Here is a 15,528-nt window from a genome sequence, read left to right as displayed (position 1 = left end):
TGTCATAAAACAATATGTGTACTACTGTTTCATGAGAAACTAATTTTTCTGTAAGCCTTCACCTGAAGTAAAATAAAAAAAAAAAACTTTTTGGTAAAAAAAAAAGTTAAATACAGACTTAACATGTGACCCAGCAATTCCATTCTTAGGTATTTACCCAAAAGAATAGAAAGCATATTGTCTTAGTTATCTAGTGCTGCTATAACAGAAATACCACAAGTGGATGACTTTAACAAACAGAAATTTATTCTCTCACAGTTTAGGATGCTAGAAGTTGGAATCATGGTGTCAGCTCTAGGAAAAGTCTTTTTCTCTCTGTTTGCTCTAGGGGAAGGTCTTTGTCATCAATCTTTTCCTGGTCTAGGAGCTTCTCAGCATGGGGACCCTGTGTTCAAAGGACACGCTCCACTCCTGGCTCTTTTTGCTTGTTGGTAATGTGGTCCCCTCTCCTCTCTGCTCCCTTCTGTCTTTTATATCTCAAAGGAGACTGACTCAAGACACAGCCTAATCCTGTAGATTTAGATTGTGTCCTACCTCATTAACCTAACTGCCTTTAATCCTGCCTCATTAACATCACAGAGGTTAGGATTTACAACACATAGGTAATTATATCAGATCACAAAATGGAGGACAACCATACAATACTGGGAATCATGGCCTAACCAAGTTGACACACATTTTTGGGAGACACAACTCAATCCATAACACGTGTGTTCACAAAAAAAAACTTGTACACAAATGTTTATAGCAGCATTATTCATAATCTCCAAATAGTGGAAACAACCCAAATGTCTATCAACTTATGAATTGGTAAACAAAGTGTGGTATATCCATTCAATGGAATATTATTCAGCCATAAAAAGAATAAGGTACTGATACATGCTGCCACATGAATGAACCTTGAAAAGATTATGCTAAGTGAAAGAAGACAAACACAAAAGGCCATGTATTATACAATTCCATTTATATGAAATATCCTTAATAAGCAAGTCTTTGGAGATGGAAAGTGGTTTCTGGGGGCTAGGAGGAGGGTAAAATTTGGAGTGGCTGTTTAATGAGTAAAGAGTTTCTTTTTAGAGTGATGAGAATGTTCTTGGAATTAGATAGTGGTGATGTTTGCAGAACACTGTGAATATACTAAAAACCACTGAATTGTATATTTTAAAATGGTTAAAGTGGTGATTTTTATGTTATGTGAATTTTATCTCAATTTTTTAAAAAGACTGCTGTGAGATTTGGTTGTACATGCAACAAATGTCTATCTCAGTATTTAAAATGAAGTGAAATATGAAGAAAACATGAACCTTAATCGTGTCAAATGCAATAAGAAAAGATTATTCATCAGTCTCCGTACCCAATGCCGTTTTGAAGACAGAAATAAATTATAGATACAATAATAAAAAATAATAATAATTTAGTACCTTAAAGTAATTTATCTATTGTAATTACTTTGATATATTATGATAAATACGCATAATAATCTCAATATTGACCAATCAGTGACCTTATTGTGAAGTTGATTTTTTTAACCTCAAAATGTAGCATAAGGTTTGCCTTGCTTGTGTAAATAATTTTATTTTTTTGATCCTTCCCATAAGGTAGGTCTCTAATTTTTATTTTAACAGGTCAATTTCAAAGTTTTGAGCACTCCCAAAATAATCTTGAGGGAATATTGCCAAAAAGTGGCTCTCCATTTGTTAACTATTGTCTCATAATAAGTTCCTTCACTGGCTGTGTAGGTGAGTGTGCATGTGGTGGTTGGGGGATGAGGGTTAGCAGTAGAGAGTACCATGGCACAGAAGACAAAGAATGGAATGCACAGATACAAGCCTTATTTTCTGTTCCTGCCTTTATCTCTTCCTATTCACTCCAGGCAATTTATTGCACAGCTATATTCAATATACGGTCACTATGAGTCAGAATGTACTCCATGGAAAATGGTATATTCAATATGAAAGAATAAAAAAAAAAAATCCAGCAATGATAGCCCAGAGAAATGGATGGATAATATTGTTGTTGTTATTGTGTGCCATCTAGTCCATTCTGACTCTTAGCTACCCTGTGTGACAGAGTAGATCTGCCCCATACGATTCCCTATCCTATAATCTTTATGGGAGCAGATCACTAGGTCTTCTCTTCTGAGGAGTAGCTGGTGGGTTCAAAATGCTAATCTTTTTATTGTTTGTTTGTTTTTAATTTTTTTTGTTGTTCTTTAGATGAAGATTTAAATAACCAATATTTTCTCATTAGACAGTACACATATTGTTTTATGACGTTGGTTAACAGCCCCAAGACATGTCAACACTCTCCCTTCTTGACCTTGGGTTCCCTATTACCAGCTTTCCTGTTCCCTCCTGCCTTCTTGCCCTTGCCCCTGGACTGGTGTGCCCCTTTAGTCTTTTTGTTTTATGGGTCTGTCTAATTTTTGGCTGAAGGGTGAACCTCAGGAGTGACTGAGCTAAAAGTGTGTCCAGGGGCTGTACTCTTGGAGTTTCTCCAGTCTCTGTCAGGCCAGAAAGTCTGATCTTTTTATGTGAGTTAAAATTTTGTTCTACATTTTTTTTCAGTCTGTCGGGGACCCTCTGTTGTGATCCCTGTCAGAGCAGTCAGTGGTGGTAGCCGGGCACCATCTAGTTGTGCTGGACTCAGTCTGGTGAAGGCCATGGTAGTTGTGGTCTGTTAGTCCTTTGGACTAATCTTTCCCTTGTATCTTCTTTTCTTCATTCTCCCTTGCTCCTGAAGGGGTGAGACCAGTGGAGTATCTTAGATGGTTGCTCACAGGCTTTTAAGACCCCAGTCACTACTCACCAAGGTAGAATGTAGAGCATTTTCTTTATAAACTGTTATATGCCAATTGAGCTAGATGTTCCCTGAGACCATGGTCCCCATAGCCCTCCGCCCAGAAATTTGGTCCCTCAGGGTGTTTAGATGTATCTATGGAGCTTCCATGACCTTTCCTTGTACAAGTTGTGCTGTCTTCCCCAGTATTGTGTACTGTTTTACCCTTCACCAAAGTTACCACTTATCTATTGTCTATTTAGTATTCCCCTCACCCCTCCCATCCCTTGTAACCATCAAAGATTGTTTCTATTTTGGTGTAAACATTTTCATGAGTTTTTACAGTAGTGGTCTCATACAATATTTGTCCTTTTGTGAATGACTTATTTCACTCAGTATAATGTCCTCCAGTTTCACCCATGTTGTGAGATGCTTCGCAGATTCATCATTGTTTTTTATTGTCTACGTGTAATACTCCAATGTGTGTATGTACCATATTTTGTTTATCCATTCATCTGTTGCTGGGTATCTAGGTTGTTTCCATCTTTTTGCTATTGTGAACAATGCTGAAATGAACATTGGTGTGCATATGTCTATTCGTGTGATGGCTCTTATTTCTCTAGGATATATTACTAGGAGTGGGATTACTGGATCATATGGTATTTCTATTTCTAGCTTTCTAAGGAAGCGCCATATCATTTTCCAAAATGGTTGCATCATTTTGCATTCCCACCAGCAGTGCATAAGAGTCCCAATCTCCCTGCACCCTCTCCAACATTTGTTATTTCCAGTTTTTTTGGCTTATGCCAGTAAGGCCAGCATGAGATGGTATCTCACTGTGGTTTCGATTTGCATTTCTCTAATCAAACCGCTAATCTTTAGGTTTAGTAGCCAAACGCTTAACCATTACACCATCAGGGCTCCAGGGGTTGAAAACAGGATATCCATGTTGGTTAAATTCAAGTTAAGTGTACCCAAATCTAAAAGGGAATGTGTAATAGCCAGTTCATTTAGACTAGCTACCTCTTTAGATTCTGAAGTCCTAACCCTAATCCACCCTTTGAGCTAGCTGATTGCAAATGAGGAAGAAGGCTCTAGCCAAAGAGTTTTGTTCAGTGTGGAGAAACTGAGAGGTCCTTGAGCAATATGGCTTCTGAAAAAAACAGAGTTTACAGTGACTATTTGAATGCACATTACAGAACTCAGATCATCTGTCTAAAATAATATGTATTAGCTTTGTATGGCTGTTATAACAAATGACCACGAATTGTGTGGCTCTAAAAACAGAAATTTATTCCTTCATAGTTCTGGAGGCAGAAGTCTAAAATCACAATGTTGGCAGAGTTTACTTACTCCTGGGCTCTAGGAAAGACTTTATTCTTTTGTTCTTCCAACTTCTGGTTGTTGCCAACTTCCTTGGCTTGTGGCCACATTTGTCTCCTTCATCTTTACATGACGGTTTCCTATATGTGTCTGTGTTTTCTTCTCTTTGTCTCAAATCTCATTCTTCCTTTGTCTTATAAATTCACTTGTCATTGAATTTAGGACCTGCATGTGTAATCTTGGATGATCTTCTTATCTCAAGATCTTTAGCAAAGAACCTTTTTCTAAATAAGGTAACACTCACAGGTTCTGAGACTTAGGACATTAGCATGCATTTTGGGGGATGCCCTGTCAGCACGTTGCACTGTACCACTAACCAAACTTCTTAATCCTCCCAGGAATTGCACAAGACAAAATCTAAACTTAAGTCCTATCCCTAGGTATACGCTATTATCCAAAGGCATCTGATCATGTAGTGGAATACAATGTTAAGTGGAAAAACCAAAGATACATCTGAAAAGTAAAATCAACGTTAAATAAGATAAAAAGCTGAGGGAACAGAATTAATGAACCTAAGAGAAAAACAATTAAATATGCATGTTAGATGTCTTCAGTGGTAAGAGAGGATATTGGAAACATCAGATATGAAGTGATCATAAAGTATAATTGTATAAAAAGGTAAAACACACAATATTGAAATAAATAATTCAGGGAATAAGTTGAATAGAAAAATGTAGTAGTAAACCAGAACTTCAGGTCATGGAAAACTCCTAAAACATCAGGAAGGGATAAAGAGAAAGTCAAGACAGACAAGATAAGAGTTAAGAAGATAAAAACACCAAAAATACCAATGTTCAAATAACAGACATTTCATCAGAGAAGTAGTAGGCAAAAAGAACACATATTTGAGAAAAATACGACCAAGAATTTTCTGAATAGAAGATACAAGATATAAGTACAAGCTGAATAAATTTTCATACAACTTGAAATCGCATATGCACATTTTGCTGTAAAATATAAGAATAACAACTTAAAAGTGAACATTCTAAAAAAGTCTACAAAGAAAGACTTAGGAAGGAAAAGTAATCAATTGACATCTGACTTCCCCATAATAAAGCTAATTGCAAAATCTTGACAGATAGTGCAGAAGGGAAATTATCTCAATGTGCTGACCTTTGAGAAGAGCATCTGGCTGTTTATTTTGACCTGAAAGAAAATAGTCAGATGCATAGATTGACTTTAATACAATAATAGTTCAGATGGATGATTGGGGACTTGGAATGAACAAGATTGAAGGATTGATGCAAAGGGCTTGTCTTAGTTATCTAGTGCTACTAAAGCAGAAATAACATGAATGGGTGGCTTTAACTAATGGAAATTTATTTTCTCACAGGAGGCTAGAAGTCTGAATTCAGGGCACTGGCTCTAGGGAAAAGCTTTCCTCTCTCTGTCAGCTCTGGGGGAAGGTCCTTATCTCTTTTTAGCTTCTGTTCCTTGGTACCTTGGTAATCTCTAGGTGACATCGATCTTTCCCCATTTGTGCTTACTTGCTTCAGCGCCTAAGCTGCTCCTTTTATATCTCAGAAGTGATTGTTTTAAGACACTCCCTACATTGATAGCCTCATTAACATAACAAAGAAAACCCTGTTTACGGATGGAATTATATCCGCATGCATAGGGGTTAGGATGTTCAACACATGTTTTGGGGGGACACAATTTAACTCGTAACTAGGCTTCTAGAAAAGAATGTCTCAGAAAGGATACAGTACATAAGAATATCTGTTCCTATTCAAATGCTCAATAAAAGATACACATCACACAGGAAGCTTTTAATAACCATGGGACAAGACAATAAATATAAGACTACACAAAATGATGGTGCTAAAAATAAAATTGAAAAAGAATTACCTTTTTGTCATGGTGATGGAAATGTGTTGAAAGTACTAACATCAGTTTATCTTTATGTGATGACATCCCGAAAGTAGAATAGAAAGGTTGACCAGTATTTGGTTTGAATATAACTACTCCTTTACAAAATCCAGAAAAATTTTCTATAGGTGCTAGTCAAAGTCATAAACAAAATTTGGACAAGCTATTTCACAGGAAAATGATCTGAAAGTAATGGAGAGGAAGCAGTATCACTCATCAAATCTTAAGGAACATTGCAAAATGGCATTTGTATGAATTTTATATGCATCACACATTTTAACTTATACGTATTCAAAAGTTAGCCAAACAGGTATTGTTTACTCTGTTGTCGTTTTTAAAAATGTATTTTCATTTTATTTTTAAACACATTTGAATTAAACATAGTTTGGATATATTTAATTTTGTTTTTAGTATATCCCACTTAAATGTACTCTTCAATAAAGCGCTGAGATTTTAGGTTTCCAATTCCATCTGTTTTCCTGTCTGGAGGTTTTATAAGTCCAGTACTGTATCCGTTTGTTGAAACACCCCAGTTGGTATTCCGTCAATTCCTGACTTGTTTTGCCATTCTCTTCAGTGCAGCTTGGGCTTCTTCCTTCAGTACCGTAGGTTCTTGATCGTATACTATCTTCTGCAATAGTTGAGATTCGACAGACTCTTTAGTACAGTGACTCTGTATATTCCTCCCATCTTCCTTTGATGCTTCCTGTATCGTTTAATAGTTTCCTCGTAGAATCCTGCAATATTGCAACTTGAGGTCTGAATTTTTTCTTTAGTTCTTTGGCTTGAGAAATGCTAGGCGTGTTTTTCCCTTTTGGTTTTCTTTCTCCAGGACTTTGCACATTTCATTATAATACTTTGAATTCTCAAGGCGTCCTTTGAAATCTTCTGTTCAGTTCTTTTATTGCATCATTTCTTCCTTTTGCTTCAGCTACTCTACATTCAAGAGCAAATTTCAAAGTCTCTTCTGACATCCATTTTGGTCTTTTCTTTCTTTCCTGTCTTTTTAATATATTAAATATATACCACATGTAAAGTGCTAAACTCAATCCCACAGACAATAAAAAAATATGTAATAATGCTCCTTAATTCCAAATTGTGAACAGATTAATGGAGATATGAGTTGGAAATGACTCAACGGCAATGAGTTTTTTGGTCTTAATGGAGATATATGTGTGTGTGTGTATTTAATATACAGCTATAGATATAGACATAGACACAGACACAGGTATAGGTATAGGTGTAGGTGTAGGAGTAGATGTAGGTATAGGTATAGATAACACCAAAAAACACAAAAACACCTGTTGCTGTTGAGTCAGTTCTGACTCATAGTGACCCTATAAGAGAGTAGAACTGCCCCATAGAGTTTCCATGAAGCATCTGGTGGATTCGAACTCCCAACCTTTTGGTTAACAGCCTGAACTCTTAACCACTGCACCACCAGGGCTCCTAGATATAGACGTGTATGTAATACACACACACACATATATTTGATATATTATACAAAGAGACATTTACTGAATACAAGAAAGTAACAAATGAAAAGTTTCAGGTGTAAGATAATCTTAATATTTTTTAAATTCTTACTATGTGTCAGGCATGATGTAAGCAATTTTATATGTTTTAACTAATTTAAACTTCCAAATAATATCAGTATATATGTAATCTGATTATGCCATTTTGTCAGATAATGACTTTAAGGCAGAGAGAAGTTAAATAACTTGTCTTAATGGTACACAGTAAAGAAACATTAGGCCTAAATTTAAACATACCAGTTCAGTTAGAAAATCAGGTATGCAAAGAGAAACACTGAGGAATTGCTCTAGAGAGGTAGGTTGGCATACTGTTGCCGTGGTTGTTCTTAGTTGCTGTTGAGTTGATTCCAACTCCTGATGACCCCGTATGTGCACAGTAGGACTGCTCCATAAGGTTTTCAAGGCTGTGAGCTTTCAGAAGTAGATTGCCAGAACTTTCTTCCCGGGTGTCTCTGCGTGGGTCTGAACCACCAATCTTTTGGCTAATAGTCAATGCTTAACTGATTGAATTTTAAAATTTAAAATGTCTAGATTCAAATAAGAGCCCTGGTGGCATAGTGGTTAAGAGCTCAGCTGCTAACCGAAAGGTCGGCTATTCAAATCTGCCGGCCACTCCTTGGAAACCCTATAGGGCAGTTCTGCTCTGTCCTATAGGGTCACTATGAGTTGGAACCAACTCAATGGCACCTAACAACAACAACAACAGATTCAAATAAATGACTAATAGAGAGTTGTTGCAGGTGAACATTCCTCAGATATTAATTTTATTTTCCTTGATGGAGGCCCAAAGACTCATTTTTACCTTGTAAAGCCCTACTTTCCAGTTATCAGTAACTCTTTCTTTCTATCATTCTCTTCTATTTAGTAGACATGAAATTGTTTCTCCCACTATACCATTTCTACTTAAACTTCCTGATAAAGGCTGGATCTGCCTTCTGCCTGCTTTTAAAAGTAATCATGCCTTACCCATTGCCATGGAGTTGATTCCAATTCATAGTGACACTATCAAAAAAAAAAAAAACAAAAAACCCAAAACCATTGCCATCAAGTCGATACCAACTCACAGCAACCCTGTAGGACAGAGTAGAACTTACCCATAGTGTTTCCAAGGAGTGGCTGGTAGATTCGAGCTGCCAACCTTTTGGTTAGCAGCCAGGCTCTTAACCACTGCACCACCAGGGCTCCAAACATTTATTACCCAATTAAAAAAATATATCAATAAACCCTATGGAGTAGGAAAGGCAGTAAAGGAAAGATGAGATATAAAAATAAAAATTTATAGTCTCGTTGATGTATGTGATAACGTGTGCCTAGTACACTCACCAAATATGTGTGTGTATACATATATCTATTTTCCAACAGTATTATTAATACACATTGGTAAATAGTTTTATACCTTTGAAAAATTTATGCTCGTTTTTGTAATTTAATCTTATGTGTTCTAATTTTAATTAGTTATGGCCTATAAGTGTTGATATCCATGAATGATTTAAGTAAAACTACTATCTGTGTGCTCTATTCTGCTGGTCTTTCTATATACATAAGCAATATTCTAGAAATACATCTGCAGGAAAGGAGCCCCAGATCCTAGCATTACAGGGTGTTCATTAGCAGGAAATTCATCAAGAACACTTTAATGCTGGGTGCTTATCCTAGTACCTAGGGAACACTATGGGGCCGTCAGAAGGCATCAGAGCACTTTTTAATCCTTTGGAACCTTACGCATAAGTGTATGTGTGTATTGTTTCCTAGGGCTACCATAACAAAATACCACAAACTGAGTGGCTTTTCAGAACAGAAATTTATCGTCCCACAGTTCTGGAAACTTAAAGCACAAATCCACATGTTGACCAGGCCAGGGTCCCTCTGAAGTCTCTAGGGGAAAGTTCTTTCTTATCTCTCTCAGCTTCTGGTAGACCCAGGCTTTCCTTGGTTTGTAGATTCATCTTCACATGACTGCCTTCCTCTGAGTATTTCTCTGTATCTCTTCTCTTTTCTGAGGACACTACTCATATTGGATTAAGACAGACCCTACTCAAATATGACATCATTTTAACTTAACTAATAACATCTTCACAGACCCTATTTCCAAACAAGTTCACGTACACAGGTATTAGGAGTTAGAATTTAACATATCTTTTCGAGGACACAATTCAATCCATAATTTTAGCCTTCCTCCCAAAATCATGTTCTTCTTGTTTTAACATAGTCAAAAGTCTTAACCCCTTCCAGCATCAACTCTAAGTCCAAAATCTCATTGTTTATATCATTTGAATGATTTAAAAGGTATGGGTGGTTCTCTGGATGTAGTCTATCCTGGGGCAAAATTCCTCTTTAGCTGTGGACCTATGAAATCTAGAAAACAAGTTATCTGCATCCAAAATACAATGATAGTATAAGCATAGAAAATAAATTCTCATTACAAAAGGGAGAAATTGGAGGGGAAAAACAGGTATGAGTCCCAAGCAAGACCGAAATCTAGTAGAGCAAATTCCTTTGCATCTCAAAGCTTGAAAATAATCCTCCAGGCCCACCTGGGCGCTAGCCCTGTACTCACTCAGGTATCACCAAGGTGATGGCTCCATTCTCTGGGCCTACCTGGATGATGGCCCTGGTCTCCTGGGCCCTTTCAGGTAGCCCTGCTGTTCTGCAAACTGCTCTTGAGATCAGTGTGCATACTTCTTCCATTGGTTTTCTAGGAGTACTTAATGCACATATTTACAAAAGGCCAAGAATTATTATTATAATGCAGATATTCCTAAATGGTAGGATTAAACTGAAAAACATTGATTTATTCTGCATTCACCAGAGACCGAAAGATCAGACTCGCCAACCTCTGGAATTCTCCTGGCTTATTTTGACTCCTTGCTTCCAAGACAGTTAATAGAAATGTCAGTCACAGCAACCAGATTTTGGACCAATAAGAATTAAATTTTATGCCTCCAGACCTATCAGTCCTTGACAACTTACTGACATACTTAACGCCATTGACACCCAGATCCCTAAATGCTCTTGCTAGGGAGTGATCACTTGCTGCTTTGTCTTCAGAACTCACTGGCATGTTCGCAATTGACTTGTCCTTCCTAAAATCTATGCAACTCTGGGAATACTTATTGAAATGAAATGCAGCTCTAAAGAAAATAGACAGCATAAAACATACTATCAACTTATTTTAAAATTTGACTGGATGAAAAATGATAAAATTCAATCACCACCTAGGTGATATTTCTCTTTGGCACCAAAAATCCAGCGCTTTAACGTAACTGAATATTGCACTTCATAATGAAACTAGGGTCTGTACTTTTTAATGTCGGTTTCCTCCCAGTTCAGGCAACTCCTCGCCTGGGTTTGTTAATCAAGCTAAGTGTGTGGAGAACACTGTAATTCTCTGGCTGATCTGAGTCTTGGGACCAGTCCACATAAAAATTATTATTGTTATTAGTTATTGTTAGTTGCCATTGAGTTAATTCCATCTTATGGTGACTCTATATGTTACAGAGTAGAATTGTTCCATAGTGTTTTCACGGCTGTACCTGTAACAGAAGCAGATCACCAGATCTTACCTTCTGCTGTACCGCTAGGTAGGTTAGAACTGCCAACCTTTAGGTTGACAGTCCAGTGCAAACAATTTGCGCCACCTAGAGATTGTCCATGTGAAAATAACAAGTTCTAAATTTGTGGATTTTTTTAAAAAACTTTTTTTGTAATTATCTGATTGTACTAGTTTGGCTGAAAAATAAAATAAAAATAAAACTCTCTTAAAACATAGTGAAATATAGTCGTAAAACATAACCTTCTCAGCTCAATTGTTAGGGAGTAAGGCTCTACTATAAATAGGTTTTTAATGCAATACAGAATGTAAGATGTATTCCTTGACTCCTAGGAGATCAAACAAATGACAATGAACAAAAGGTTTTGCAAAATTTGAACAATCACTACATTCCAAAGAACAGAGGTTAGAATAAACGTGTTTGTGTGTGTATCTTGCATAAAATTTCACCAAATTTGACATGCACTAATAGTTTATGTAGTGGAACAGTGGTTAATGCGCTCAACTGCTAGCTGAAAGGTCTGCAGTTGGAAAAGACCAGGCACTCCATGGCAGAAAGATGTGGCAGTTTGCTTCCGTAAAGATTTATAGCCTTGGAAACCCTATGGGGCTGCTGTGAGTTGGAATCAGCTGGACCGTAGAGGGTTTGGTTTTATGGAATAGTTCAGGGACTATTAAAAGCTTAAAAGCTCAAGAAGGAAAGTCTAGTAAGAAAGTCTAAGAATTTAAAGTGTAATTATACACTTCAGTGTAAAGGTGACAAAACAGAAACTGATAGCAAGGAGATTTACTTGCCTCTATCTTGGCAAAAGTTGGGGGGGAAAAAAAAAAGCTCTCCCTTGAATATTTAAGCCCTAGGCTAGTATTCACTCTGATTAGAGGTCTAAATTCACACTACAAGTATGGTCCCCTCAGAATTCTCATACAGAGAATATAATTTCAGTGTTCTCATATTGGTAATGCTACATGATGACTGGCAGGAGAAAAAATTCAAATCATATTTTGAAGATGCCAACTTCAATTCATCCAGGCAAAGGTAATTTTAAAGTACATCTCAATCTCAGAAGATTAGAAGTGCCAGTGCCAAGCAGGGCCTCATAAGGAACCATATCAGGGTTTTGACAGAAGGATGACAAGTTCTGGAATATATTTCACTCTAAATCCCTTTGGATTAAAACTCAAAAATGGATTATGGATGTAATGATAGAAGCAGAGACACCAAATAGGAGGCCATTGAGAAAATGAAGGTGACTAGTGATGGTGACTGTCTTCGTCATCTGGTGCTGCTATAACAGAAATACCACAAGTGCATGGCTTTAACAAAGAGAAATTTATTTTCTCACAGTCTAGTAGGCTAGAAGTCCAAATTCAGGGTGTCATCTCCAGGGGAAAGCTTTCTCTCTCTGTCGTCAGCTCTGGAGGAAGTTCCTTCTCATCAGTCTTCCCCTGAACTAGGAGCTTCTCTGCACAGGAACCCCAGGTCCAAAGGACATGCTCTGCTCCTGGTGCTTCTTTCTTCGTGGTATGAGTTCCCCAACTCTCTGCTTATTTCCCTTTCCTTTTCTCTCTTGTAAGATAAAATGTGGTGCAGGGCACACCCCAGGGAAACTCCCTTTACTTTGAACCAGGAATGTGACCTGAGCAAGGGTGTTACCTCCCACCCTAATCTTCTTTAACCGCAGGCAGAGATTATGATTTATAACACATAGGAAAATCACAAAATGGAGGACAACTACACAATACTGGGAATCATGGCCTAACCAAGTTGACATATATTTTGGGGGGACACAATTCAATCCATAACAATGACTCAGATCAGGATGGTAGCAATATAAGTGGCAAGAAATTATTAGAATATAGACATTCTTAAGATCTGGCCAACAGGATTTGATGATTACCAGAATGAAGAGTGTAAGAGAGAAAAAGGAGTCAAGGATAACTCCAGGTATTTTATGTGCAAGTAGAGGAACAGAAGGAGGAAGACAGGATAGCGCAGGTTGAGGGGGAAGGACAAAGGTTCAACTTCAGTTTAGTTTGAGATGTCTATTAGACATCTAAGCAAAGATGTCAACTAAGCAGTTGTAGGTATGAGTTTGGAATTCATAGGAGAGCTCTGGCTTGGAGATATTATCTGGCTTTTCTTAGTATTTATTTGAAACTATAAGACAAGAAGAGATCACAAGGGGACAAAGATTAGATCAAGAAGACAGAAAAAAAGGACTAGGTCTTTGGCACTGAAACATTAAACTTTGGAAAAAGAGAAGGAAGATCATGAAAAACTGTCTTAGGAAATGCATGACAAATTTTGTTCGGTCAAATACAATTGCTGCTGATAATCGATCACTGTATATAGTATCATGAGGAGTCCTGGGGGCACAGTGGTTAAAGTGTTGGCTGCCAACCGAAAGGTCAGCATTTCAAACCGACCAGCTACTCCACTGGAGAAAGATGTGACAGTCTGCTTCCATAAAGGTTTACAGCCTTGAAAACCCTATGGGGGCAGTTCTACTCTGTCCTATAGGGTCACTGTGAGTTGGAATCGACTCAACAGCAACAGTTTTGGTTTTGGTATAGTAACATGGAGGTCACTGGTGACATAGAGAGGAGCAGCTTAGATAGACTGGTGGATAGAAAACTATATTGGAATGGTTGTTTAGAAAGCCCTCTTTGTTAAAACCACTACTGAGATGAATCTTGGAATAAAATGTATCCTGGAATCGGTGACCTAGCAAATAATGAACACCAAGAATGCATTTAATTGGTAATTCATAATCACACAGGCCTTGAGATCAATCGTTCTTCCTATGAAAAATACATAGCTTTAGATTGTTGTTTGCTAGGGAAAGAGGCCAGACAGCTGTTTCTGGCAAGTTGTAATTTAGATTGTCTTTTTAAAATATAAATAATTCAATGAACACAGTGGGTCTGAATTGACTGTGGCACATCTTAATATAGAAAATATTTACCTAAAGTCATCCAGGTATAGATATTCAATCAAGTAAGATTGAAACATAAATATATCTAAAAGGAAGATGTGGAAGTTGGATGGAATAGTTAAACAGCAATGAAAATAGAAAAGAAAAAAAAAACAGAAAATGACAGAAATTTATAAACAAATAAAGAAAACCATTGGCCATGTCCATCAGACTACTATCAATGAAAAGAGGTACTCTATCTTATGAAGATGTGCTCTAAAGGATGTGTCAGGTACATCACTATTGCTGATACTGGCAAGAAATTCAAATTAGGTAACTACATTTTTTTGTGATTCCATTCATAGCAATCAGACCCTTGATAATTTGTCTACTCATGTAGCTATCCTAAAATGAAAGAATTTGCTGCCCAGAACAACATGGGTATGTAGCTTGCCTAGCAGTTTTATTTCTTGTTTATACTCATAAAATTTCCATTTTAGCTTCATATATCATTGTCTTGATTTTTTTTTTAAGTTTCATTATATATCACAAATGCCTTTGAAGATTGAATGACACAATGAAGATATCTTAATTTACTGAGATAAAATAAAAAAAAAAAAATTCCTCTACTTGGTTTAAGCAGTTAAGAGACCTTGGGCTAAAGTGAGAATAGAATCAGAGAAAGAAAACAAACTAGATTTCCTGCAGGATAATGTTCTGAATTATACTGAAAAGGTATAGTGGGTTCCGATGATGAGACTGAGAAAACTGCCCAAGGTTTCTTAACCTTAGTTCACAACTGGAGGTGATTTGGGCCCCAGAGGACAAAGTCTGCAGACATTTTTGATTCTCACAACTCAGGGGAGCAGGTACTGGCATACAGTGGGTAGAGCCGGTAATGCAGCCAAACATCCTATAATGCACAGGACAGCCCATGACAAAACACAAATATTTGATTGAAAAGGACTATAATGCTAAGGTTGAGAAATTCTGGTGTATAGGGAAACTTATCCCCAGTCCCTAACCTTTACCCACTTATCACCTCAATGAAGCAGGAATTGTTTAAAATATACTTTATCCTGTATGGTATGGTATGCTATGCTATGCTATGGCATAATTACAACGCATATTCCATGGCCAGGACGTCTTGATGCTGAGTGTAGGGGAAACAAGGGTCCATGTTCATTCTCATACCCACTCTAGCCCCAAATTTATATTGAAATAGGTAAGCATTCTACCACATCTACCACATCTAAAACTTCTGTGTCAATAGTGCTATCTTTTTTCTTTTTTTTTTTGTACTTCAGGTGAAGGTTTACAGAACAAATACTTTCTCATGAAACAGTAGTACACACGTTGTTTTATGACATTGGTTAACAACCACATGAAATGTCAACCCTCTTCCTTCTTGACCCTTTTTTTTTTTGGTTAAAATCTACATAGCCAAAGATACAACATTTCAAAAATTTCTACATGCACAGTTCAGTGACATCGACTA

The sequence above is a fragment of the Trichechus manatus genome, unplaced genomic scaffold (assembly GCF_000243295.1).
Source record: "Trichechus manatus latirostris isolate Lorelei unplaced genomic scaffold, TriManLat1.0 scaffold00013, whole genome shotgun sequence".
NCBI classification, from domain to species: Eukaryota; Metazoa; Chordata; class Mammalia; order Sirenia; family Trichechidae; genus Trichechus; species Trichechus manatus.
Note: the sequence above shows the minus strand (reverse complement) of the source record.